General features: G+C 40.3%; 1 protein-coding gene across 1 annotated transcript in view; it reads left to right on the forward strand.

Annotated features, from left to right (window-relative positions):
• Positions 1-25,596, forward strand: part of LOC103019235 (spermatogenesis-associated protein 31D4-like) — a 215,289-nt gene that overhangs the window by 24,274 nt on the left and 165,419 nt on the right. The window contains exons 2-4 of the mRNA XM_057549053.1: positions 5,485-5,576; positions 11,986-12,218; positions 15,912-16,023. The gene's annotated coding sequence lies outside the window, so the exon portion shown is untranslated. The remainder of the gene's footprint in view (positions 1-5,484; positions 5,577-11,985; positions 12,219-15,911; positions 16,024-25,596) is intronic.

The following is a 25,596-nucleotide window of genomic DNA, read 5'->3' on the forward strand; positions in this document are numbered from 1 at the left end:
TGAGAGAACACAACAGTCTGGTTCAAATGCTGGTTTCGCCACTTAGAGCAGTGGGAGCTTGAGCCAGTGTCTTACCTTCTCTAAGCAGCAGTTCCCATATTTTAAAATGTGAATAATTATCCTCTCAAATATACAGTGACATGGTGAACACCGAATGAGCTAATGCGTGCAACAATGCTTGGGGTGTGGTAGGTACTCAATAAATATTCACTACTATTACTATGTGTGGATGGAGTACACCAGTGGAAGAGTTGGCTTTGGGGAGGGAAAAGCCATCTCAGTGCATCCCGTGGAATAGTGTAAAAAAATAGACATTGGAGAACACACAGACCTGGGTTCAATTCTGCCTCCGCTAGTGTATGCATCACTGCTGTATGACCCTAGGAAAGTTGATTAACTTCTCTGAGCCTCAGTACCCCGCCCCCCGGCTACCCCTCCTTTATGTAACTCAGATGTCAAGTGGGACCTTCCTACTCTTTGATTTAGGAAACATTTCCTTACGGAACCACCTGCCACCATCTCAAGTAAAACACATGGGGCTCCTGTTTCACCCTGTGCCAACAAGGCCATTCAGAAAATTCTCCTTCAACAAGCGTTTCACGAATTGAGTAAATTTACTGGAGACTTGAAGAGCTATACTTCTGAGCGTGGGATCACATTGTGCCCCACACAGTCTTTTTCTAACCCTCCTCCCCTCCTCTTGCTTCTACCTCCCTTCTTTCTGAGTGAAAAACCCACAGTACACCGCCCCCCTTTCTCCACCCATTTCCCTATACACCCTGTTGTAGCCAAAAGAGGCTGGTCAAGACATTTCCCCACAAAGATGGTTCTGTCCCCAAGAGGAATCCTCCTACCAGCTGCTAAAAGGATAAATTTCCTCTATCCCCTAACAAGCAAAATAGGGATAATTATGACTACCTCACAAAGTGTTTGTGGGAATGAAATGAGGTAATGTGACTGCCAGCTCCTGGCATGCAAAAGGCGTCCCCTCCCTTCTTGATTCTTCCTTTGAGATTTGAAGGAACAAAGAGAGAAGCTGAGAGATATTTTGACATAGGGGCGAGGGTTGATAAAGCAGCCTGGAAGGTCATCTCCTTGACCATCACCCTCCAGTGAAGTAGAAGAGATTATTTGCCAGGAGAAACTGGGAGAGGTGGAGGGACTCGGGGCGGAAGCCAGACAAGTCTGGTTTGTCTTGGAGTCCATCCAAAAGGGTTTAGTTACTAAAACAGCAGTTCCTCTACATAAATCCTTCAGGTTCTTGAAAAATATTATTAACTCACTCCTGCATCATAAATAATCCTAATTTTATTAATTTTGCCTCTCAGGCCAAGGCACAGCTCCTGCACAGCTCCTTCTCCTGAGCATACAGCTGAAGGGGCAAGGTCCCCAGGCAGAGGGCAGTACCTGCGCCCTGGGCTGAATGGTGTTAGGTGGGCTGCAATTTAAACTGGCATTCCCTGATGTTTTCCAAGCCCTTCCAGAGTGGGCTCTTCTTAGTAATCTTTCCTTAGGTGTAGGACTCAGAATGGGTGGTTTATTGGCAAGGTTCTGCGTGCAGAGGCATGGGAATTCTGTTACTTGTCTACTTGGACTTGTTTGATGTCCTGTTCGCATTAGTATTCTTTTTCTTTCTTTTTTTTTTTTTTTTAACCACAGAAGTTTTTTGTTTTGTTTTGTTTTTTTTACTTCTTCCTAAAGAGCTGATAGATGGCTCTCTTCCATTTTGCTTTGGGCCAAGGATGTTTCTACCCAATGTTGTGAAAACAAATGGTCGTGATTAGTCAATGCCAAGTTGTATCCTCTACCCTAAGAGGCCCTTGCTCTCCTCTCTAACTGCCCCCACCCACCTCCCTCCCTCCCTCCCTCCTTCTCTCTCTCTCTCTTTTTTTTTTTTTTTAAACTGAGATTTCTCATAGTTTTCTTTCCAAAGCAAAGCTAAGTTGAAGGGTTAGCAACACCTGTCTCTTTCTATGGTGTTGTTTGGGGCTTAAGAAAGAAAAAAAAAAACCTAGGGGTTTAGGAAACAAGTGTTCAGTTCCTGTTAGTCCACTGTGTGTCTTCTGAAAGAGGCTTTATTAAATGTTTTGGTTTTATGACTTACTGTTTTCCCCAAATGTAAAAATAATTTGTGTTTGTGTGTAAAACATGGAGACACCAAAAAAATATAAAGAAATGTAAATAAAAACCATGTACTGAGTTCTTCCCCTGTTGGAAACCCCACTGTTAACATCTTTTTATTTTTTTTTGGCTGCGTTGGGTCTTCTTTGCTGCACACGGGCTTTCTTTAGTTGTGGTGAGCAGGGACTACTTTTCGTTGTGGTGCACGGGCTTCTCACTGCAGTGGCTTCTCTTGTTGCAGAGAATGGGCTCTAGGCACGCAGGCTTCAGTAGCTGTGGCACTCGGGCTCAGTAGTTGTGGCACGTGGGCTCTAGAGCACAGGCTCAGTAGTTGTGGCGCACGGGTTTAGTTGCTCCGCGGCATGTAGGATCCTCCCGGACCAGGGCTCAAACCTGTGTCCCCTGCATTGGCACACGGATTACTAACCACTGCGCCACCAGGAAAGCCCTGTTAACATCTTGATGCATTTCCCTAGACTTCTTTCTCTGCAAATGGGCGTACATAGTTACCACATGTGATCCTATTGTGCACACAGTTTTTTGGTTTTTTATTTTATTTTATTTTATTTATTTTTTAACATCTTCATTGGAGTATAATTGCTTTACAATGGTGTGTTAGTTTCTGCTGTATAACAAAGTGAATCAGCTATACATATACATATATCCCCATATCTCCTCCCTCTTGCGTCTGCCTCCCACCCTCCCTATCCCACCCCTCTAGGTGGACACAAAGCACCGAGTTGATCTCCCTGTGCTATGCAGCTGCTTCCCACTAGCTATCTATTTTACATTTGGTAGTATATATATGTCCATGCCACTCTCTCACTTCGTCCCAGCTTACCCTTCCCCCTCCCCGTGTCCTCAAGTCCATTCTCTATGTCTGCGTCTTTATTATTGTCCTGCCCCTAGGTTCTTCAGAACCTTTTTTTTTTTTTAGATTCCATATTCCATATATGTTAGCATATGGTATTTGTTTTTCTCTTTCTGACCTACTTCACTCTGTATGACAGTCTCTAGGTCCATCCACCTCACTACAAATAACTCAATTTCATTTCTTTTTATGGCTGAGTAATATTCCATTGTATATATGTGCCACATCTTCTTTATCCATTCATCTGTTGATGGACACTTAGGTTGCTTTCATGTGCTGGCTATTGTAAATAGAGCTGCAATGAATATTTTGGTACATGACTCTTTTTGAATTATGGTTTTCTCAGGGTATATGCCCAGTAGTGGGATTGCTGGGTCATATGGTAGTTCTATTTTTAGTTTTTTGAGGAACCTCCATACTGTTCTCCATAGTGGCTGTATCAATTTACATTCCCACCAACAGTGCAAGAGGGTTCCCTTTTGTCCACACCCTCTCCAGCATTTATTGTTTGTAGATTTTTTGATGATGGCCATTTTGACTGGTGTGAGGTGATACCTCATTGTAGTTTTGATTTGCATTTCTCTAATGATTAGTGATGTTGAGCATCCTTTCAGGTGTTTGTTGGTAATCTATATGTCTTCTCTGGAGAAATGTCTGTTTAGGTCTTCTGCCCATTTTTGGATTGGGTTGTTTGTTTTTTGATATTGAGCTGCATGAGCTGCTTGTATATTTTAGAGATTAATCCTTTGTCAGTTGCTTTATTTGCAAATATTTTCTCCCATTCTGAGGGTTGTCTTTTTATCTTGTTTATGGTTTCCTTTGCTGTGCAAAAGCTTTTGTTTCATTAGGTCCCATTTGTTTATTTTTGCTTTTATTTCCATTTCTCTAGGAGGTGGGTCAAAAAGGATCTTGCTGTGATTTATGTCATGGAGTGTTCTGCCTATGTTTTCCTCTAAGAGTTTTATAGTGTCTGGCCTTACATTTAGGTCTTTAATCCATTTTGAGTTTATTTTTGTGTATGGTGTTAGGGAGTGTTCTAATTTCATTCTTTTACATGTAGCTGTCCAGTTTTCCCAGCACCACTTATTGAAGAGGCTGTCTTTTCTCCATTGTATATTCTTGCCTCCTTTATCAAAGATAAGGTGACCATATGTGCATGGGTTTATCTCTGGGCTTTCTATCCTGTTCCGTTGATCCATATTTCTGTTTCTGTGCCAGTACCATACTGTCTTGCTTACTGTAGCTTTGTAGTATAGTCTGAAGTCAGGGAGCCTGATTCCTCCAGCTCCATTTTTCTTTCTCAAGATTGCTTTGGCTATTTGGGGTCTTTTGTGTTTCCATACAAATTGGTGCACACAGTTTTGAAGCCTGCTTTTCTGCTTAACATTTATTTCATGAGCATTTCCTTATCATAAAAATTCATCAAAAGCACCCCTCTTAATGGCTATGTAGTACTTGTAGTATTTGCTGCCCCTAACCTAATCATTCTCAGATTGTTCCACATGTAGCCTGTGTCCAGTTTTCCACCATATAGATAATGCTGCAGTGAGCTTCTTTGTACTTTGTCCTTGTGTATCTGGAAATTCCCATGGAAAGTATTCCTAGAAGTAGGATTACTGGCAAAATAGAATCCTGGAACTTCATGTTAGTCTTTACTGACTTCAGTCAGCCCAAGGTGTTTCACCTTGGATCACATAACAAAGTGTTTAGTAACTAAAATAGCAAAAGGACTAGATGATGTTTGCATATTGATGGTTTCACGGTATGCAGCTTGGAAACAATATAATATAATGATGTTGTGTCATAATTATGATTTGGAAATATTCCAAGGTGACAATAGTAATAGCTAACATTTACTGGGTGGTTAATATGTGCTAGGCTCTGTTTTGAGTGTTTTACAGGTACTAACTCATTTAATCTCACCACAAGTCTAAGAAGTAATTAGTATTATTATCCCCATTTTATATATGGGAAAGGTGAGGCAACAGAGGGGTCAAACTACAAGGTAAGTGGCTGAGCCAAGATTCAAACCCAAGCATTTTGGCTGGGAGTCCATGCCTTTAAAGCACTTGATGACCCTGCCTGGAAGTAACCAAGTGGGTAAGATTCTTCACCCCTGACATGCCACGGCTGCAGTGCAGCGGGAAGGGGGATGGTGAATCCACTGCTCACTGCTGAGTTGTAGCCCTCCTTCCCCCAGCTCTCATTGCCCCCTTCCCTAGCTGTGCACCTGCCTGGGTAAGGACAGGAGAGAAACCAAGCTGCAAAAAGCACCCAGTTCTGTGTCTGAAGGGGAAGAGGAACATATATCAAGGTGGTCTCAGGAAGCTGCTTGTTCGGGAAGGGAGGGAAGAAATAAATGAAAAAATACTGCTTCAGGGTCTTGGTTTTTTTGTTTTGTTTTCATTTTTGGTTTTGACAATCATTAGAGCATTAGACTTGCCTAATTAGAAGCAATGTTTCCCTTATGTTTTTCACCAATTTCATTTCAGTGGGTTCCTGGCTCATCTGTTGATGCAGTGCCAGAAGTGAGCTGCAGAACAGGAGTTACTGGAGATGACAGTGACCGTGAGTCCTGAAGGAGGTAACTAATCATTTTTGGTCCTGTCCACTGCTGAGCGCCGTGGTTACAAATGACCTCTAGACAACTGTTCAACGTGGATGGTTCTAAAGGCACCTTGTTGTAGAGAGCGCTGCATGGGACTGGAGTTCTGATTAATGGCCATTTTCTTTTGTCCCACCTCCTTGTGCTTCCTTAAAATAATACTGGTGTTACAAAAGACTACACAGGGTGTTTCTGTTTAGGTAAAGTCGACTGGTGCCGGGGTGAAACAAAACATAACACAACCACTGCAGCAAAACACAAACACAGAGCAAATCCGTCCTGCTTCACCTCCCCCTGGCCAGGTTCCACATAAGGAAACCCAGCCAGAGGAGTTCCCTCGGTTCGCACTGGCTCAGGACAGAAATGTATAAAACTTTGAAAGGCACCAGCAGTGACCCAGGGAAGAAATGAATCACAGAACCTTTCAGGGATGTGGCCAGCCTAGAAATCCTCCAACGGGTGTAGGTCTCTGCAGTGGGGGACCCGGAACAGCCAGAAATATACCTTCAGTGTTTGCTCTGCCTGGATCTGGCACATAGAGGCATTCAACCAATGTATGCTTAATTGCAGTGGGTTCTGTTGGAGTGAATGGAATAGTAAAAGGCAGAAGTAGAGATGCTTTTTCCTTTTATTTTGAAATAGTCTAAGAGCACTAATAATAATAGTAGTAATAATAATACTTAACATTGTTTTCTGTGGGCCAGGCCCTGTTCCAAGCAGTCTCTCCTTCCCTCAGGGGCAACCTCGATCCTTATTTATAACACCATAGGTTAGTTGGCAAAGGGAGATGTTTAATAGGGGGGAAATTATCAAAGTCCATCAAGAGTCCTCAGTTTCCCTGACTGCCTCTGTGATCTCTAATTGGCCTAGTTGCTCAGAAGCCCTAACGGCTAAAAGGTAGTAAAGTAAGGAGTCAAGTTCACATTACAAATTGGGCCTCAAAAAATAAAAATGAAATAAAAAAGGTTAATTATTGAGTTCAGCCTCCTTGAGGTCACATCAACCTGATCCGCTTCCTTTGTTGTTGTAGAGATCCAGAAGCACCCTTTCAGATCGTGAGGATGGGATGGGAGTGGGGAGGAGGTTGTATCCACCTAGCTAAGCAGGTTTGTAAACAAACGACAAGCAAATTAAAGGGGAGTCCGTGGTAGAGTTTTATGTACAGCTAAAAACATCCAAAATGCCTTCCAATACTCAAGAATTATATAAGGTCTATTGTTACGTGTAGAAGCCTCTGAGCCCCCCTTCCAAGAATTCTCCCAGGAGGCTGGGGATTGGGAGTAGCAGCCATGTTGGTACCATGTGGTCCTTCCCCGTGTTGACTGAGGGCACTGGAAGCAGACATCAGACTCAAGGCCAGCCAATTAGATCCTCCCTCCCAGGAATTTATCACTGCAATGAAAGGATGCTAGTTAGCGTGGGCTGGTCTCTTAAACCAAGGACGTACAACTCAAGAGCTGTGTACTGCATCATAGGCAGCAGAAGCACAGAACACCTGACTGCAGGGAGAAGGAAGCAGATGTGCAGGGAGACAGATGAGGGCCCTGAAGTAAGAGACTGGAGAAGAGGACAGGAGGAGAAAAAGAGACAGCACTGGAGCAAAGTAGCTGATTGGCCTCTGCTGGTTTTCTAATTTAGTTCCTATTCAAACCATCCTGAGACCCAGCTGTGCCTCTTCTTCTGGGGCGCCATTGGCTACTCTTGAACCTTTATACTATAACCTCTACTGCTTTGATAATGCTAACTTGAGGGGCTTCTGTTACTTGCTGTTCTGGCTACAATGGCTGTGTAACAAAAACCACCCCAAAACTGAGTGGCTTAAAATAAGAACACTTATTTTGCTTAAAAATCTGCACTCTGAGCAAGGCTTAGCATGGACAGCTTGTTTCCACTACAACTTGGTTTCAGCTGGGGTAGTTTGAAGGCCAGGGGCTGAAATTGTCTAAACTCTTACCTATGCCTGGTCTGGGAAGACTCAAGCAGCTGGGGATTGGAAGAGCTGGAGCTATGTGGAAATCTCTCTGTCCATCTATGGTTTCTTTATCATGGTGGCTACAAGGTAGGTGGATTTTCCCCTGGAGGCTCAGGGCTCCAAAGGTACAGTTCTCAGGGAGAGAGGGCCAGGTGGAAGCCATATCACCTTTTATGACCTAGCTTCCAAAGTTATGTGGTGTTATTTCCACTTCATCCTATTTGTGGAGGAAGTTACAAAGATCCACCCAGGCTCAAAGGGCCACTGCCTCTCAATGAAGGAATGTTATCATCACATTGTGAGAAGAACATGTGATGTATATTAATGTGGGCTTCTTTAGAAAATAGAATCAGTCATACTTGTAAACAAAAGAACCTTGATTAACATATGGAATAACCCCGAAAGCTCAAAAAGGTATCAGAGTTCCCATAAGATTATCAGTGTTGTGATGGAAAATATGCTGGTTTCTGGATACAGTGAGAATTCTTTCTTTTTCTTCTGAATTAGTGAACATCGAATTTATCCATAGGTGGTCTCACTGGGTTCTGCCCAGGAAACAGTATTTTAAAGTTGACTTGTCTCCCTGATTCTGGAACCATCTTGTCCTTAATTTTGCCACATAATTAGATGTGGATTAAGTTCAAATCCCTTGTTGTTTGTAGCAAAAAGTTTCTCGTCATCTTATTTTCAAATGTCATTTGCAAGCGTATCCTTTCTTGCTTGGTGAATGAGCTTTTTTCTCCAACTGGACTCTGCTCATACTTTTAATAAATAATCAGGTTTTCAGGGTCCAAAATACTCGAGAGCTGTAAAGTAGGCACTGCTGAAAGATGTGTTAACTCCTTCAGGCCTCCAAGGTGCTATTTCTAATGTTATTGCTTCGTATCCCATAAGCTTGAACCTTATTGATGGCCTTTCTTTGTGTGTGTAGAGGGTGAAGGCTAGGAAAGGAAGAGTCGGTGACCTGGAACAGGGAGCTGAATTAACTCTTTCAGCAAGGCTTAAAAGAAAAGATTTTAGTCTTTTATAAACTCTAAAAGATACTGAAGTTTCCAGAATAAATCAGTACCTAAGATAGTGTTATTAGATGCAATAATTACTGGAATGATAAAATCCTTGTTGATGCTAGCTGAAAATAGGTATGTTCTATACTTACTTTATAGCAGCATTTCCAATACTGTACTAGAATGAAGTTAACTATAAAAATATGCACATTCTGATTACATTCTCAGAATTGAATTCAAATTGTCATCTTTTTTATTATTAATAAAGTTTACTCAGGTTTGTACAAAAATCTTCAGTTTATGGGTTTAGCCTATTATTTGATATGTGGAATAAAAAGATAAGACCGTGATGGCGAGTTTTCAAAATTCTACCTATAGTAAGTGAATATGCATGAATATAGGGCCAGCCTGAATAATAGGTATATTTTGGATTTTGTACAACTAGTGGTCTGGTAAATATTTAACAACCAGCTTAACCAAGGCTGGGAGTAGGAGGGTCTTGACTTACAGCATTTGCCAATTTCTGTGATGTAAATATTTCCACCATAGCTGATTTCATGCTACCAACATGGCATCACCGAATGCAGAATTGGGAGAAGACATGCTCAGTGGGCTCTTCTGAGCTGTATGAGCCAGTCCTGCACACCACTGTCTACAATTATGGGAAAGGCAGTTGGATGACTCCTGGATAAACCTTGTTATAATACTATGGGGATAATAAGAACCTACTGTATAGCACAGGGAACTCTACTCAATACTCTGTAATGACCTATATGGGAAAAGAATCTAAAAAGTGGATATATGTCTACGTATAACTGATTCACTTTGCTGTACAGCAGAAACTAACACAACATTGTAAATCAACTATACTCCAATAAAAATTAATTTTAAAAAATACTAGGGGGAGGGGCTTCCCTGGTGGCGCAGTGGTTAAGTATCCGCCTGCCAATGCAGGGGACATGGGTTCGAGCCCTGGTCCGAGAAGATCCCACATGCTGTGGAGCAACTAAGCCCGTGCGCCACAACTACTGAGCCTGCGCTCTAGAGCCCGTGCGCCACAACTACTGAAGCCCATGTGCCTAGAGCCCATGCTCCGCAACAAGAGAAGCCACTGCTATGAGAAGCCCACGCACCACAACGAAGAGCAGCCCCCACTCGCCACAACTAGAGAAAGCCCACGCGTAGCAACGAAGACCCAACACAGTCAAAAATAAAATAAATAAAATAAATAAATAAATAAATAAGTAAAATACTAGGGGGAGAAAAAGACAAATTCTAGGTGGCAAGATCTGCAGCAGAGACATTTAATGCCCATTGACTCTCCATTTACTCCCCCACATTTCTCACCAGTGGACTGGCAACAGAGATGGAAGCATTTAAAAGTTGGTATGGGGCTTCCCTGGTGGCACGGTGGTTGAGAGTCTGCCTGCCAATGCAGGGGACACGGGTTCGAGCCCTGGTCTGGGAAGATCCCACATGCCACGGAGCGGCTGGGCCCGTGAGCCACAACTGCTGAGCCTGCGCGTCTGGAGCCTGTGCCCCGCAACGGGAGGGGCCGCGATAGAGAAAGGCCCGCGCACCGCGATGAAGAGTGGCCCCCACTTGCCGCAACTAGAGAAAGCCCTCGCACAGAAAGAAAGATCCAACACAGCCATAAATAAATAAATAAGTAAAAAAAAAAAGTTGGTATGCAACTACCAGCCCTCTCTTCCCTTGCCACTGCACCACTCCAATAAAGGAGGTCACATGTCACCAGTGGTGCAGACACAGGGTGGGAGAACCTATATCAACATGGTTCCATGAATGTCTGTGTGGAGCTCAACCCCTTACGCCAACACGGGGTGTGTGCCATGCTTCGGTGAGCGACTGATGCCCAGCAAGCCATCCCATACAGAATGGCTTAAGACAACAATTTATTGTTTTATCTTCCATTTCTGTGTGTTGGTTAAGCTCCACTGGGCATTTCGTCTGCTCTTCTCACTTAGGGTCTCATGTGGTTGTAGTCAAAATGGTGGCTGGGGCTGGAGACTTTGGAAAGCTTGACTGGGATTGAACTGAGGATGGCTTCTTTGCTGCGGTCTGGCACCTAAGTGCTCTTCCACGTGGAGTCTCATTCTCCAGCCATCTGTGCATGGCCTCTCTTTGGCAGTGGGATGGTCAGACTTCTTATATCATGAGTGACTTCAAATGCAGAGGCTGTCAAGATTTCCTAAGGCTTCTGCTCCATTTTCTTGGTTAAAGTGAGTCATGGGATCAGTGCAGAGACAGACTGGGAGGTGACTGGACAAGGGTGTGACTACCAGGAGTTAAGAGTCCTTGGGAGCCCTCTTTGGAGACTAGCTACCGCTTACAGACAAGTAAGAATTAAGCCTTTGTTATGTTAAGCCACTTAGATTTCAGGGTTAATTTGTTCCCTTGGCAAAACCTAATCTGACTGGTCCAGAAATTGGTACTGTATTAGTGAAGATAAGGTTGATGGTGCTGCAAAAATAAACCCCTAAATCTTAGCAGCTTAACACATGGGCCTCTGGGCGTCATATGGCTCTGTAGGACTGTTGCCTTCCAATGATGATTCAGGGGTCTCGGTTACCAAAGTGATGACTCAGGCCACTTGCATTTTGTTGGTGCACTATCTGGAACATGTGGCTCCCAGCTCACCTGGGCAGGAGGAAAGAGGACAAGGGGAACTCATGGCTCTTGAGTACCTATTGGCCAGAACTAGCCATATGCCTCTTGCTCCAACTATAAGGAGGCTGGAAAATTGGGGGGAGCACATGGATATTTGGTGATTAATAAATATCTCTGTCATAAAGTTATATGGAGCTCTTCGCCTCTTTCGTGTTTCCTCCCTTCTCCTTACCTCACCCTCTATGAAAAATTTAAGAAAAAGAGAGAGTTGGGGGCAGGAGAGGGAGATAGGAAGGAAGGAAGGAAACAGCAAGGGAGGGAGGGAACGAAGGAAGCAGGGAGGGAGGGGTGGAAGGGAGGAAGAATACCAGAAGGAATTTATAGGATGCAAATACAACCACTAAACTATTAACAAAACTATTAACAAGTACTGCTAAACAAAATCTATTAAAAAATAACTAATAGCAAAGGCTTTCACGGTGTTTTTAGCATTTTTTTTTCCTTTTAATCAGCAATGATAAGGAAACTAAACCAGATTAAGTGCTATCTTATTGGAGATACAAAGGCAAACAAGGGGAAAGAAGTGATTGAAGAGCACTTCAGAAAGCTCAGTACATTCAAATCAGCAGGGCCTGATTACTCACATCCAACGGCACTTGAGGAATTGGCAACTGTAATTGCAGGACCACCAGCCTTTATTTTAGAAAAGCAAGATTGGACAGGAGAAGGTCCTGACAAGTAGACTCTGCAGATGGAGTATCTTTTTTTTTCTTTTTTTTAACAGAGAAAAGCACAACTGTAGTAATTATAGACTATTCAGCTTATCTTGGATACCTGGGAAGATACAAGAACAAATCATCAAACAATCAATTTGCAACCATCTAGAAGAGCACAAGGTACTGGGTAGTAATCAACACGATTTTGTGAAGTACAAATTATGCCATACCAATTTAATTTTACCGAGAGGATGATGAGCCTGATGGAGGAGGGGAAAGCAGTACCTACAGCTGGACTTCAGTAAGTTTTGTTTGTTTGTTTTCTTTTCTTTTTTTATTCCATCCCCTGACATTTTCAGCATCAACTCTCCAAGAGGATGCTACCTAGATCAACAATTGGGTGGGCACGACTCTGGATGAGGCACTCAGAGTGATAAAAACAAAGATTCTGCTCCAGGTTGACATAGTTATTAGTAATAGTTATTGTTATTTTAATCAGTTGATGTGGACAAAGAAGATGACAGTGGTAAAGAAGATGTTGAGATACAAATAACATTCTCTACTACAGAGGGGAAGTATGAGAGAAAAGAGGAGACATAAAAACCAATCTAAGAAATCCAGCAGCTAAATAATATGGGATCCAGGAAATGAGAACAGAGAAAATGGCAAAAGGGAAATTACTAGAGAAACTATATAAGAAAATTTCCCAGGAAAGGACGTACGTGTTTACATTAAAAGAGCCCACTGAGGGCCAACTACAGTAGATGGGGAAAATAAGCCACTTGGATACAACATTGTAAAAATTTAGAACTCTAAGAATAAATAAAATTTCTAAAAGTTTCCAGAGGGAAAAATTAGGCCACCTACAGAGGAATGAAAATTGAGCAGCCCAATTCTCATTAACATCTCTGGCGGCTACAAGATAATAGAGTGGTCCTTTCAATTCTAGGGGAAATTGAATTTAAAAATAATTTCTATATTCAGCCAACCTATCATTCAAAGAGTAGAATATAGACATTTCACATAAACCAGCACTTGGAAAGTTTACTTCCCAGACTCCTTCCTTAAGAAGTTACTTGAATATGTATTCCAGCAGAATGAGGATATTATCCAAGAAAGAAGAAGGCGAGGGTCCTAATATTGGACACAGAAGTAGAGTATAATACACAGTCTTCCAGTTTAGAGCAGGAGAATGAAGAGCGCCAAAGGTAAGGACTCTTGGGCAGAAGAGAACTCCCTGCAGTTCATGGTGTGATTGAGGGAACAAAAAATAAAAACAAACAAACAAAAGACTTGAGTGTTATGATAAAGTATATATTTAGACAATAAAAAGACAGGCAAGGGGCTTCCCTGGTGGCGCAGTGGTTGAGAATCTGCCTGCCAATGCAGGGGACACGGGTTCAAGCCCTGGTCTGGGACGATCCCACATGCCACGGAGCAACTGGGCCTGTGAGCCACAACTACTGAGCCTGCACGTCTGGAGCCTGTGCTCCGCAACAAGAGAGGCCACGATAGTGAGAGGCCCACGCACTGCAATGAAGAGTGGCCCCCGCTTGCCGCAACTAGAGAAAGCCCTCGCACAGAAACGAAGACCCAACACAGCCAAAAATAAATATAAAAAAATTTTTAAAAAAAGGCCATTAAGAATTCCAGAAAAAACAAAAAGCTAACTGAGAATGTTATGGTCCAATTTGAAGAAGAATAATATGTATGATTTTCAATAATATATAGACTGTTAGAGAAAAACTAGTACTTGGTGTTAAAACATTATCCTTTGAATAGGTGAGGAGTTATGACAGTGCCCTCATAGAAAAGCAAATGACAATCCTAACATGCTCCTTAGCTTGGCAGTGCACAATGTTGACGTAGTCTTAATAATGTAAGTACTTTGGCTTTAAACTCTTGCAGTCAATGGACATAGTAAGGAAGATCTTGGCTATGTTGCAGAAAAAAGAGACAAACATTAATCTTGATAATATGAAAGTATAGCTGACCGAAGGTGGGAAGTGCAAAATGAAGGAAATATGAAGAGAAGAATAGTGTCACTGACACCCTCAACTTCTATAATGAGAAGTCAAGATACTCAGGTTTTCAGAATGAGAAATTGAGGCATAACATAATATTTAAAGTTACAAGGGTAACCATAACAAAACTTAAAAATAATGATATAACTACCCCAAACTGGGAGGAGTTGGGAGGAAGAAGAAGATAACATAAATGAGCTAAATGCTTATCTTTTGTAACTGCAGACCATCCAAAAGAGGAATCATATATTCAAAGAATGTATAATTCATGAGTGATTTTTCATAGGCATACATTGAAGGTCATGGGCACAATCTCAGAGCACAGGTATCAACAATCTCTATAGCTTAAGGACACATTATAGTGCTGATGATCTTGCAGCCATGGCATTTTTTCCCATTCCATTATCCATGCCCAGTTATAAGATTATACTTGCAAACTTAAAGCCCTATCTGCTTTAATGCTTTTTAAGTTTTTCTCAGAATTATCTCTAATATTTCACAGAGTACTCTCTCCAAAATTAATAGCATGGTATATGGCCACGTGGCCTCTTTATGGTATTTTATTATATCTAATTTCTGTTCCCCAAGAATATATTCTCAGAATTAGGGTTTTGCCTCCACTGGATGAAAGCTTAGATGACCTTGTTATAGCAGAAAAACTATTTTAATATAACTCTAAAAATTAAAATAATACAAAAGTCACTTGAATCACTTCTAGACGTTCCTGTGCATTTAAATAACAGCATGGTTAACAACCTCCTGTTAAATGATGGCAGATGCAAGTAGAACTCTGCTGTAACTTCATAAGTGAGGTCCAAAAAATTCAGTCATGTAATGTGTGGGACCCACTTAGTGCAGAGTTCATGAAATGACCAATGTGAACTGGCTCCAGGAGGACAGGAGCCAATCACCAAACTCGGCATATCCAAATTTCCATTATCAAAGAGTGTGTAATTACAAGCTCCACTGTACTTCTGATTACTGGCTAGAGTGGCATGCCACATAGCCACACACGTAAACTCAGTTGCCATACACACTGCCTACTAGCTTTAAATTATGCAATTCTTGATTACTCTTGGCAAGAGTTAAACTATTTCAAATTTCACACAAAATTGGTACTTACCTAATAGGCCAATTACACTATTTCAAATATTCATTATTCTAATTTATCTACAACATGAGTATATTGTAAAAGAGCGGTATTTACTTTTTTAAATTAGGGAAAGTCAGGGGGATGTTTGCAACCAGAAGAGCTAAAAGCAAAAATCTTTAGAACAGTGTTCACAAGAGGTGGAATTAGGGTTGGGGAGGGATCATCATAAGCTTCTCTGTATCATTTCATGTATACTGTTTAATTTATTGTAAGGTGTATTTACTACTCTAACACAGTAAGTATTATATTATAGTAATTAGATTCATAAAAACAGCAACGGTTGCTGCTCTTAATATTTCTCAATGACTGGTCCCTGCAATGCTTGTTAAAAATGGAGAATCCCTGTTTCCAAACACAGTCCCAGTGAATATGACCCCCTCTACTGGGGCCCAGGAATCTGCATTGGAACCAGTGGTTTAGACCCAGATCTTACTAAAGGCTCACTTGTACGTCTTCTTCAAGCATATTTCATGATTGAACTTCTTGTGAAACCATCACATGCTGTATTGCCTTCAGTGGTGTTTACCATATCCCGGCATCCTTCCTTCCATTTCTGTACCACTAAAATGAAGAAAAAAAACCAAAATGACCTCACTGTCTTCTCTCTTTTGGTGTATGATATTATCTAGGGGAACAGCAGTTCTTTTCAAGATCCTTTAAGCTGTGCAACCTCTTGACCATGGAACAGCTAAGAAAATCTCAGTTTTAAAATTCATGACAATGACTGGTTTCTTAATTATGTAAGGAGAAAGATTTTGAGACTGTCTTTGTATCTTATTTTGGTGCTAATCATTTTTTCTCATTCCCATGACTGCAGGAATATTGATCTCAGCGTTACTTTGACCATTAATGAATTATGATGGCAATAAGCAGAGATGCACACCTCCAGCCTCCTGGGAGCTTAATCTTCTGCTACAGCGTTTGCATTTGTAAGTCAGCACCTGTGTGATCCATATTCTAACTATTTGTTATTCTCCTTTAATTACATATTGGTGGTGGTCCATCTGTAGCCTGAGAGCAACCAACTGGAGACTCAAAGAAATGATTAAAGTATTAACTTTAAATTAGAAGGCCAAAAGGAAACATAGTTGGGTTTGTTCCTACCCATTCCAGCATGATGTTTCAGGAACAGTTTTTCCCTTTCATGTCAAGGAAACTTGGGTCTAAAAAGTTAGTACGGAACTTTTACCTTCAGAGAAGTTTTCACCTTAAATATTTCCTGTGTCACCAGTATTTCTGTTAGCATCAGCTTTACCTCATCTGTCAAATACCATTTTGTTTGGCAGGTGATACATTTTAAATCCTGTACTTCCTACTTGGTCCTGATAAGTCACTCAAGTTGGGGTTTAGGGAATTGTAGATGGTCAAGTCAGTCCCCGAAAACTTTTCCTTTTAGCATTTTGGCAACTTTTTATTTTGACATAATTTCAAATTTCTATAAAAGTTTCAAGAATTGTACAAGAAATCCCCTTTACTGAGATTCATATTTATATCTTGCCCCATTTGCTACCTCTCTTTCTATGAATCTGTCTATATTGCACACTCTCTTTCTTTCCTGACCCATTTGAGAGTAAGTTGAAGACGTTGTACCCCTTTACCCTGAAATATTTTGTTATTTTCCTAAGAATAACATTCTTTTTAATAACCATGGTTTTATCAAAATCAGGTATTTTAATGATATAAACCACAGTCCAAATTTAAATTCAGATTTTCTCAATTGTCCCAATGATGTCCCAATAATTAGTTGTAAGCTGATTTTTTCCGCAGACCAGGATGTAATCCAGGATTGTGCATTGTACTGAGTTGTAATATCTGCTTTGTTTCCTTTAATCTGGAAAAGTTTCTGAGCCTTTGTCTTAACTTGTCTTAACTTCGTCTTAACTTTTGGGGGGTGGGGGGAAGACTCTTCATGCTGGGTTTGACTAGGATGTCCTCATGTTTAGACTTGGGTTATGTATTTTTGGCGGAGATACCATTGAGGTGAGGTCCTGTCCTTGTCAGTGTACCATATCGGGGGTACCCAGTGTCCATTTGTGATGTTAACTTTGATCACTTGGTTCAGGTGCTTACTCCACTGTAAAGTTACAGCTTTTCTCTTTGTAAATTACAAGTGTTTTGTGGGGAAATATTTTGAGACTGTGTCAATATCCTGTTTATAAAATTTCTTCTACTTTGCACGAATTGATGATGTTATAACTCCATCATTCCTTCTAGATTTATTAGTTGGCATTTTGCTGTAAGGAAGAGCTTTCCTTCTCTGCATTTACTTTTTTTGCTTATTTAAGTCTGAGCTCATGGATTCTTAGGTTATTCAGTGGGTTATAATCTATTTCTGTCCTTTTTAATTTTGATGCTTAAATGTTCTCAAATTTGGCCAGTGGCAGCCCCTTCAATCTGTTTGTCTATTTGACATGTTTCCATGACGCTTTGAAGCACTACCTTAGTTTCTGTAGCAACTGGCTCATCTTGTATTCCCTCTGCCCCCTCCCTGGAATTAACCATTTCTCCAATGAGCCCCCAGGTGAATTTTGGTAAGAAAATCAAATTTATCTTATGTGCCTGCCCCTCCCTTTTTCTCTTACCTTTCAGTAACCTGTCCCGTGAGTCCCTACTGTAACTGTGATTTTCAGTATCTCTAGTTAGAGAGGAAATTCTGATAAATTCATTTACCTTAAAATTGTTTAGGAATGATTGCATTACCCTTCTTAGAAATGCTTGCATTTTAAAAAGGGAAACCAGTTAGAAAGCAATGCTCAATTAAACAACAATATTAATCACAGAATGTTACTGGTGAAGGAGACTTTAGATCACAGGGTCACAAACTCAGCCACCCTCAGCCCCCTAAGAGTTAGCGTGAATGTGTGTGCGAAAAGCCCAGTGGTGTCAGCAACAGAGTGGTACAGACTGGGCTAAACTGGAGGGTGCAAGCCCACCTAATGATATTTAAATTAAAATAAATAAATAAACACTGGGCAGACCAAGCAAAATTTGTTTATTATCCTTATTTAGCAGAGGGCGGTCTATTAATGACTTTTGTGTTAAAGTAAAACTAAACTAATGGTTTTAACACTGTGCTTGGGGGAGCCACCAAGATGCTTTATAGAACTTTCCTGGGGGTTCTGGAAATGCTGTGGACAGATCCACTCTCGACCTCCCGATCCTCTTCAGCCAGAGTCGCTTCCTTGTTATCTGTTTGATGTGACAGGTACTGTGGGAGTCTCTGTTTGAAGGAAGGGATCTGTGGATTTTAAAACAAGTTCAACAATCACTGATGTAGTCCAGCCACCTGACCTTGCAGATTCTTGCAGATAAGCAGACTGAGGCCATCCGGGGATAACCAGTACTGCCGTGATTGTTACTGGCAGTGTTAAGCCTAAAACCCAAGTCTTCTGATGCTTGGTCCAAACTTTCTTCCCTACATAAAGTTGCTTCATCTAATGGTGGAAAATCAGGTGCTAGTGGCGAAGGTTATCCTAATGTCGTATCATGTACACAATAGGCCGTCTCTAAGTAAAGATGTCCCCAGTTGATACACAGCCTTTTATGCTCTGAAGACAAATACCCGTCCTGATTCTAGAGCTCTATAAATTGAGCATGTGAATGAATATTTAGGTAGAAAAATCAGGTCATCAAACACTTTAGCCACTGACTGGCATGTTAAAATGATACTTTCATCCATAAGGAGGTATGATTTCTAATAAATACATCAGGTAATTTTTTCAAGTATATTCTTAAAACTCCTGGAAGATTTTTGCTAATTGATAGAATATCGAAGACTATTTCCTTTTCCATTCTTAAGAAATCATCTTTTACTATGATAAAGTTTTTCATTTCTTCAGTTAAAATGTATATGCTTAAAAGAAAAATGGTAAGATCTAGTATAAATCACTACATAGACATCATAAATCATTTTAAAGAGGACTGTTTTAGTCAATGTAGAGTTCTACTCATACCTGTAGTTCTATTACAGTATAATACTTAACAGCTGGCAAACTCTTGCCTAAGTACTTTACTTTTTAAATTTTTAAACTTTATCTCTGCAAAACTTAAAACTGGAGTAATTTTCTGAATGCTCTCACAAGGTAAGTTCAAAATTCCTGCATCTCTTTCATTTTTCAAATGAAACGGAGCCTTATCTTCGATTGTCTAGTTTATTTTTCTTGGTAGAAATAATATTTCTCCAAGGTTTTAAGAAGAAAAAATAGTATTAAAATATAAGTTGAATGTTAACACTTCTGATTGCTTCTAACATCCTGATATGATTAAAAGAAGACAGAGAGGCCAGGAAAGTCCTTGTAAACTAGATTTAAAATATTGCTTATTTAAAAATCTAAGATCAAATGTAGTTCTTTTTTTTTTAATAAATCACATTAGGATTTATTTATTTATTTATTTATTTATTTACGGCTGTGTTGGGTCTTCGTTTCTGTGCGAGGGCTTTCTCTAGTTGCGGCAAGTGGGGGCCACTCTTCATCGCGGTGCGCGGACCTCTCACTATCGCGGCCTCTCTTGTTGCGGAGCACAGGCTCCAGACGCGCAGGCTCAGCAACTGTGGCTCACGGGCCTAGTCGCTCCGCGGCATGTGGGATCTTCCCAGACCAGGGCTCAAACCCGTGTCCCCTGCATTGGCAGGCAGATTCTCAACCACTGCGCCACCAGGGAAGCCCCTCAAATGTAGTTCTGTTCAAGTATAATTCACTACTGGCAAATGCTAAATTGTTCTTGAAGCAAGCATTACTTCAACTTTTGTGGATTATTTTCTTAAATTTTAGACTTTACCATTCATCCCTTTCACTTTTTATTGTCATTATTCCCCTTTTGCTCATTTTGCAAGAGGGAAGTTTTTGGTTTTATTTTTTTAAAGGAAATACTAAACATAATGAATGAAACACATGTTATTACTGAGCCTAAAATGAATTGCATTAGCTTTAGTATCTTTTATCTAATAAATTATAGTGCATATATATGCTTACCTATTAAAAAATTTTAACTTGTGGATACTTATATTCTAATTAGTGTTCTTTTTTTTTCCTATCAAATAATTTATCACTGGATTTGTCACTTTACTAAGCCAGTTTATTATTGAACATGTGTTTTCCTCTCTTTATTAATTTTCATCATCACAAGACTATATGCATAATTATTCTGTTTCATCAAGAAACAGTTTTAAATGCTCACAGCGTTCATGGATGTATCCAGTTGTTTGTTATTCTTTCTTTCCTTTCTCTTCCTTTTTCTACCTTGAAGTTACCTTTTAGCCATAAGAGGCAGGTCATAGGCAATAGACTTTGTCTATAAAATATAATGCCTACTTCACGGGGCTATTGGGAGAACTAAATACAATAATGGAAGCTCCTAGCACAATGCATGACATCAGTATTTACTTTTTTACTCTTTGGTCCTTTAAGGAATTGTACTTCCACAACTTTGACAAGTTCTCAAAACTGCTATTCTGGGCAAAATTTCACTTTCAGTAAAATGAAAGCCTGTGAGTAACTAAGTATGGCTCTTTGTAGAGGGTACATTTAAATGTAATAGGTAGATTTAGAGTTTTGCCAAAGATGGGAGCAAGACAGCTTAGTGTGAAGGGAGGAGCCTTGGTCATGGGACAGCTACTACCCTCTCAGTCACTGACCTGCCAGGTGACCTTAGTCACTTTGCTTTTGGGCTTCAGTTTCTTCAGCTGTATTAGGATGTGGATGGTCTCCAGGGTGCTTTTGGTTCTAAAACCTGATGATTCTACAAATGCAGCACTTTTAAAAAATGGATTTATCCTTGTGGTGAAAAAATTCCTGAAAGATGTATACCATCACATTCATGCTGGGGGTGCCCGGGTGATGGCAGGAGGGATGGCCTTCTTTTTCTTCCCTCCCCATCTCCTTCCCTTCTTTCCTTCCTTCCCTGACTTGTTTCTTCTTTCAACAATTATTTATAGCACCTTCCATGAGCCAGACACTATGGAGTGAGCAACAAGTTCAACTTGGTGAACTTCAGTGAGCTCATCTTCCATGAGCCAGGCAAGAGTGAGCAAGAATGTTTCAGTCCAGCATTCATTAAGCTAATAGTCTTTTGTTTGTTTATTTATTTATTTATTTATGGCTGTGTTGGGTCTTCGTTTCTGTGCGAGGGCTTTCTCTAGTTGCAGCGAGCGGGGGCCACTCTTCATCGCGGTGCACGGGCCTCTCACTATTGCGGCCTCTCTTGTTGCGGAGCACAGGCTCCAGACGCGCAGGTTCAGTAATTGTGGCTCACGGGCCCAGCTGCTCCGCGGCATGTGGGATCTTCCCAGACCAGGGCTCGAACCCGTGTCCCCTGCATTGGCAGGCAGACTCTCAACCACTGCGCCACCAAGGAAGCCCAAGCTAATAGTCTTTTTATCTATTTCTTTTTTTTTTCCCCTAAAAAATGTCAAACATATAGAGAACCAGAAGGAACAGTAACTTGAACATCTATATCTCCTAGATTTACCAACTGTTAACATCTTTTATTCTCTGTGTGTGTGTGTGTATACATACACCCATATGTATATATATACACACCCATATGTATATATATATGTGTATACACACACATGTTTTTCTGAACCATTTAAAAGTGCAGACACCATGCTTTGCCTTTAAGTAACTGAACGTACATCTCCAAGAATCAGTACACTCTCACAAGTAACCATAATACCATGATCACACCTAACTTAGGTGACCCACCCCCAAATTAGTACCAATCCTATAGAATTATATAATGTCTATTCCATATTCAGATTTCTTTAATTATCCCAAGAATGTCTTTTATTGCCCTCTTCATCAAATCCTGGTTCACCAATCAAGGTTCACACGTTAATTTGGTTTTTATTCCTCTGTCTCTTTTAATATAGAACTGATCCCCCACTTTTTCTTTTTTAATGACATTGACTTTTTGAAAAGTGCAGGCTCATTGTCTTACAGAACATACAAAATTCTAGATTTGTCTGATTGTTTCCTTATGGTGTCATGTAACTTATTTCTGTATTCTGTGTATTTGTTGTAATCTGGAAGTTAAGTCTAGATGTTTGATTAGATTCATGTTAAAAGTTCTCGGCAAAAATATTTTATAGGTGAAGTTGTGCTACAAAGTTATATATATTTGAAGTTTTCTACAAAAATCATCTATTACTAATGATGAAGAAATAGAAATAAATTTAAATTTATATTATATAATACATTGAATATAGTGGAAAAAGCATGAGTTTGCTAGCAGAGGCCTGGATTTGAGTACAGATTCTATTCTCTCTAGCAGCTTGACCAGATTAATTAACCTAGTAGTTTAGCTCTCCACAAAAGACCAGAGAAGACAGAATCACTCCAGGAACCTTCTTGAAATATGCATGCGTGTCCCTCCACTCCACTCCCTGGTATTTTTTTTTAAAGGGGGACTTTTTTATACCACCCCTCATCCCCAGGCCACCCTTCTCACCCCCAACCCAGGCTTAAATGCCACCAATTCTGTGTGCCAGGTGTCCTTATCTGAGAAATTTGGAAAATCTCTACCTTGAAGGGTTATTGTAAGTGTTGGAGATTAATAATAACATGTGTCAGGTACATAGCACAGAGTCTGCCGCATTATTATATGCTCCATTCACCACCACTGTTATTGTTATTACATCAGTAATTTGCAAAGAAGGGAGAGAGAATTTGAAAAGGGACAGGAAGTGGTATAGTACAGAATATTCAGTTTCTAAGTGGTTACTTCAAAAACTTTCCAAGAGTGTTTGTGCTTATGCAGTGACATCAATAAAAGTTCAGCTGAGACAGTGCTATGACACAGTAATCATTAACATTTATGCAGCCCTTTACAGTTTACAAAGCACATCCACATTCATTATTATGTCTGATATACGTCCTCTTTCACGGAGATCAGCTGCGCTTAATGCTTCGCCCAAGGACACAGCGTAATCAGTGGGGGAGCTCAAATTAGTAGTTCTGATTGTAGAACAGACTTCTTTTGCTGAAAATGTGCAGCCTGGAACAGACACCAAATGTCTCTTTTCTAAATTCCTGACCAAGGGACTCTTTCCTTATGGTGTCGGTTACTGAAATGCTTAGTTTAAAACTCTTTGAGTCTATTTCACACAGCTCCTCATCTGTCGTATTTTGTCTGCGTTGGGTGACATTTCCTGTACTGTCGTGCGTTTTCACTCAGCCAGAAGGCTTTAGTTATTTCTTGCTCTTTGCTCTAACAGAGAGAAGTACTGGTTAATGAATCTGAATTAACACCATCAGGTGCATATTAAAAATGCATTCGAACCTTTCAGCTGGACTAATTTCCCTCCTAACATTGTGTAGCACTGGGCAAATTAAAGACTTATCCAAAGATTGGCCCTTGTTTTTTGAAACAGTTGGAATTGGTGTTTCTTAGTGTTGACCTTGATTTTTTTTAATTAATTAATTAATTAATTAATTTATGGCTGTGTTGGGTCTTTGTTTCTGTGCGAGGGCTTCCTCTAGTTGCGGCAAGTGGGGGCCACTCTTCATCGCAGTGCGCGGGCCTCTCACTATCGCGGCCTCTCTTGTTGCGGAGCACAGGCTCCAGATGCGCAGGCTCAGTAATTGTGGCTCAACGGGCCTAATTGCTCCGCGGCATGTGGGATCTTCCCAGACCAGGGCTCGAACCCGTGTCCCCTGCATTGGCGGGCAGACTCTCAACCACTGCGCCACCAGGGAAGCCCCGACCTTGATATTTTTTACCTGGTCATGTATAGCTCTTTTCTGGATAAGAAAAATATTACTATTTTAAACAAAAACTGACTATCTTTGGTTTAGCAAACTAGTGTAGCATAAAACATCTTAGAGGAGGTGACTTATTCTTTGTTATTCAGTTCAAGGTATTTTCTAGTTTCTTTTCTGATTTCTTCTTTGTATCACAAGATATTTAGAGTTATATTTCTTAATTTCCAAATATTTGTGAACTTTTTAGTTAACTTGTTGCTAATGGTATCTATATTTCTATTCATATTAATGTTTTAGCATAATTCTGCCATGTCCAGGGAACAGATTCTTTGAGATTTCAGTCTTGTAAAAGCAGCTGAGACTTGCTTTGCTGTCCAGCATTTGTCAGTTTTGTAAGTGCTCCAAGTGCACTTGAAGAAGGAAATGTTTTCTGTAGCTGTTGGTAGGAATGTTCCTTGTATATCAGTTACACCGTGTGTTAATCTTGCTCGAATCATGTGTATTTGCTGATTTGCTTTTTTTTTTGCTTGACTGTTTGCTTACCCTATTATTTCCCAAGGGTTAAAATGTGTGTTAAAGGGACTTCCCTGGTGGCACAGTGGTTAAGAATCCGCCTGCCAATGCAGGGGGCACGGGTTCAAACCCTGGTCCAGGAAGAGCCCACATGCCACAGAGCAACTAACCCCGTGCACCACAACTACAGAGCCTGTGCTCTAGAGCCCGTGTGCCACAACTACTGAGCCCACGTGCCACAACTACTGAACCCTGCGCACCTAGAGCCCATGCTCCACAACAAGAGAAGCCACTGCAATGAGAAGCCTGCACACTGCAATGAAGAGTAGCCCCCGCTCACCACAACTAGAGAAAGCCCGTGCTCAGCAACAAAGACCCAACACAGCCAAAAATAAATTAAAAAAAAAAAGTGTTAAAATCTCTCACTAAAAGTATAAATGCATTTCTTTCTTCAGTTTTTGATATATATATATTTTGGAGGCAAAGTTATTAGGTGCATACAAAATTTAGAATTGTTCTGTCTTGTGAATGTAACCTTTTTCTCAGAATGAAGTGTCCCTCTTTGTCTCTAGGGATGCTTTCTGCTTTAGACACTACTTTGATACTAATACAGCTATACTGTGTTTCTTCTGGTTAATATTTGCATCCTTTTTGTCATCCTTTTCCTTTTTCTCTCTGATTATTCTCAATCTTTTTAATATTTCACATGCATTTCTCCTTAATAGTTTGCCATATTTCCTTTACATAATTTTTGCTCATCTTTTAAAATTAAGTTGTAGACCTTGTGACTTTAGCATACATCTTCCCAAATAATCCCCTAATATCATCTAATACCCAGACCATACTGAAATACCCACAATTGTTCATAAGGTGACTTTTATAACTTTGTGGGTCATTGCATTTGACTGTGTGGCTCTTAGTCTTTCAAAATCTAGAATAAGCTAACTTAATCAATACACTGTTGTACCAAATGACCATAAGGAAATTAAACATATTTTAAAGATTACTCTTAAATATATGTAAGAAATACAGTCAGTACCTCCCATTTGTAATAATAATCTGAAAAACACAGAAAGTAGAAATGAAAAAATAGCAAACACTTTTATATCTTCCACCAATTGTGAACATGGCTGCCTTCCTGGTATTATATTTATCTATTTCTGATTTTTGAAGAAATCTTAGTCTGTTTCACATTATATGCTCATTATAGAGGCTTAGAAGTGAAATTTCTGAGACTAAAAGTATAACCTCTTTTAAGGCTTTCCAGGACGGTGTTTCAAAGTTTAA

This window comes from Balaenoptera acutorostrata, chromosome 6 (genome assembly GCF_949987535.1).
Source record: "Balaenoptera acutorostrata chromosome 6, mBalAcu1.1, whole genome shotgun sequence".
Classification (NCBI taxonomy): domain Eukaryota; kingdom Metazoa; phylum Chordata; class Mammalia; order Artiodactyla; family Balaenopteridae; genus Balaenoptera; species Balaenoptera acutorostrata.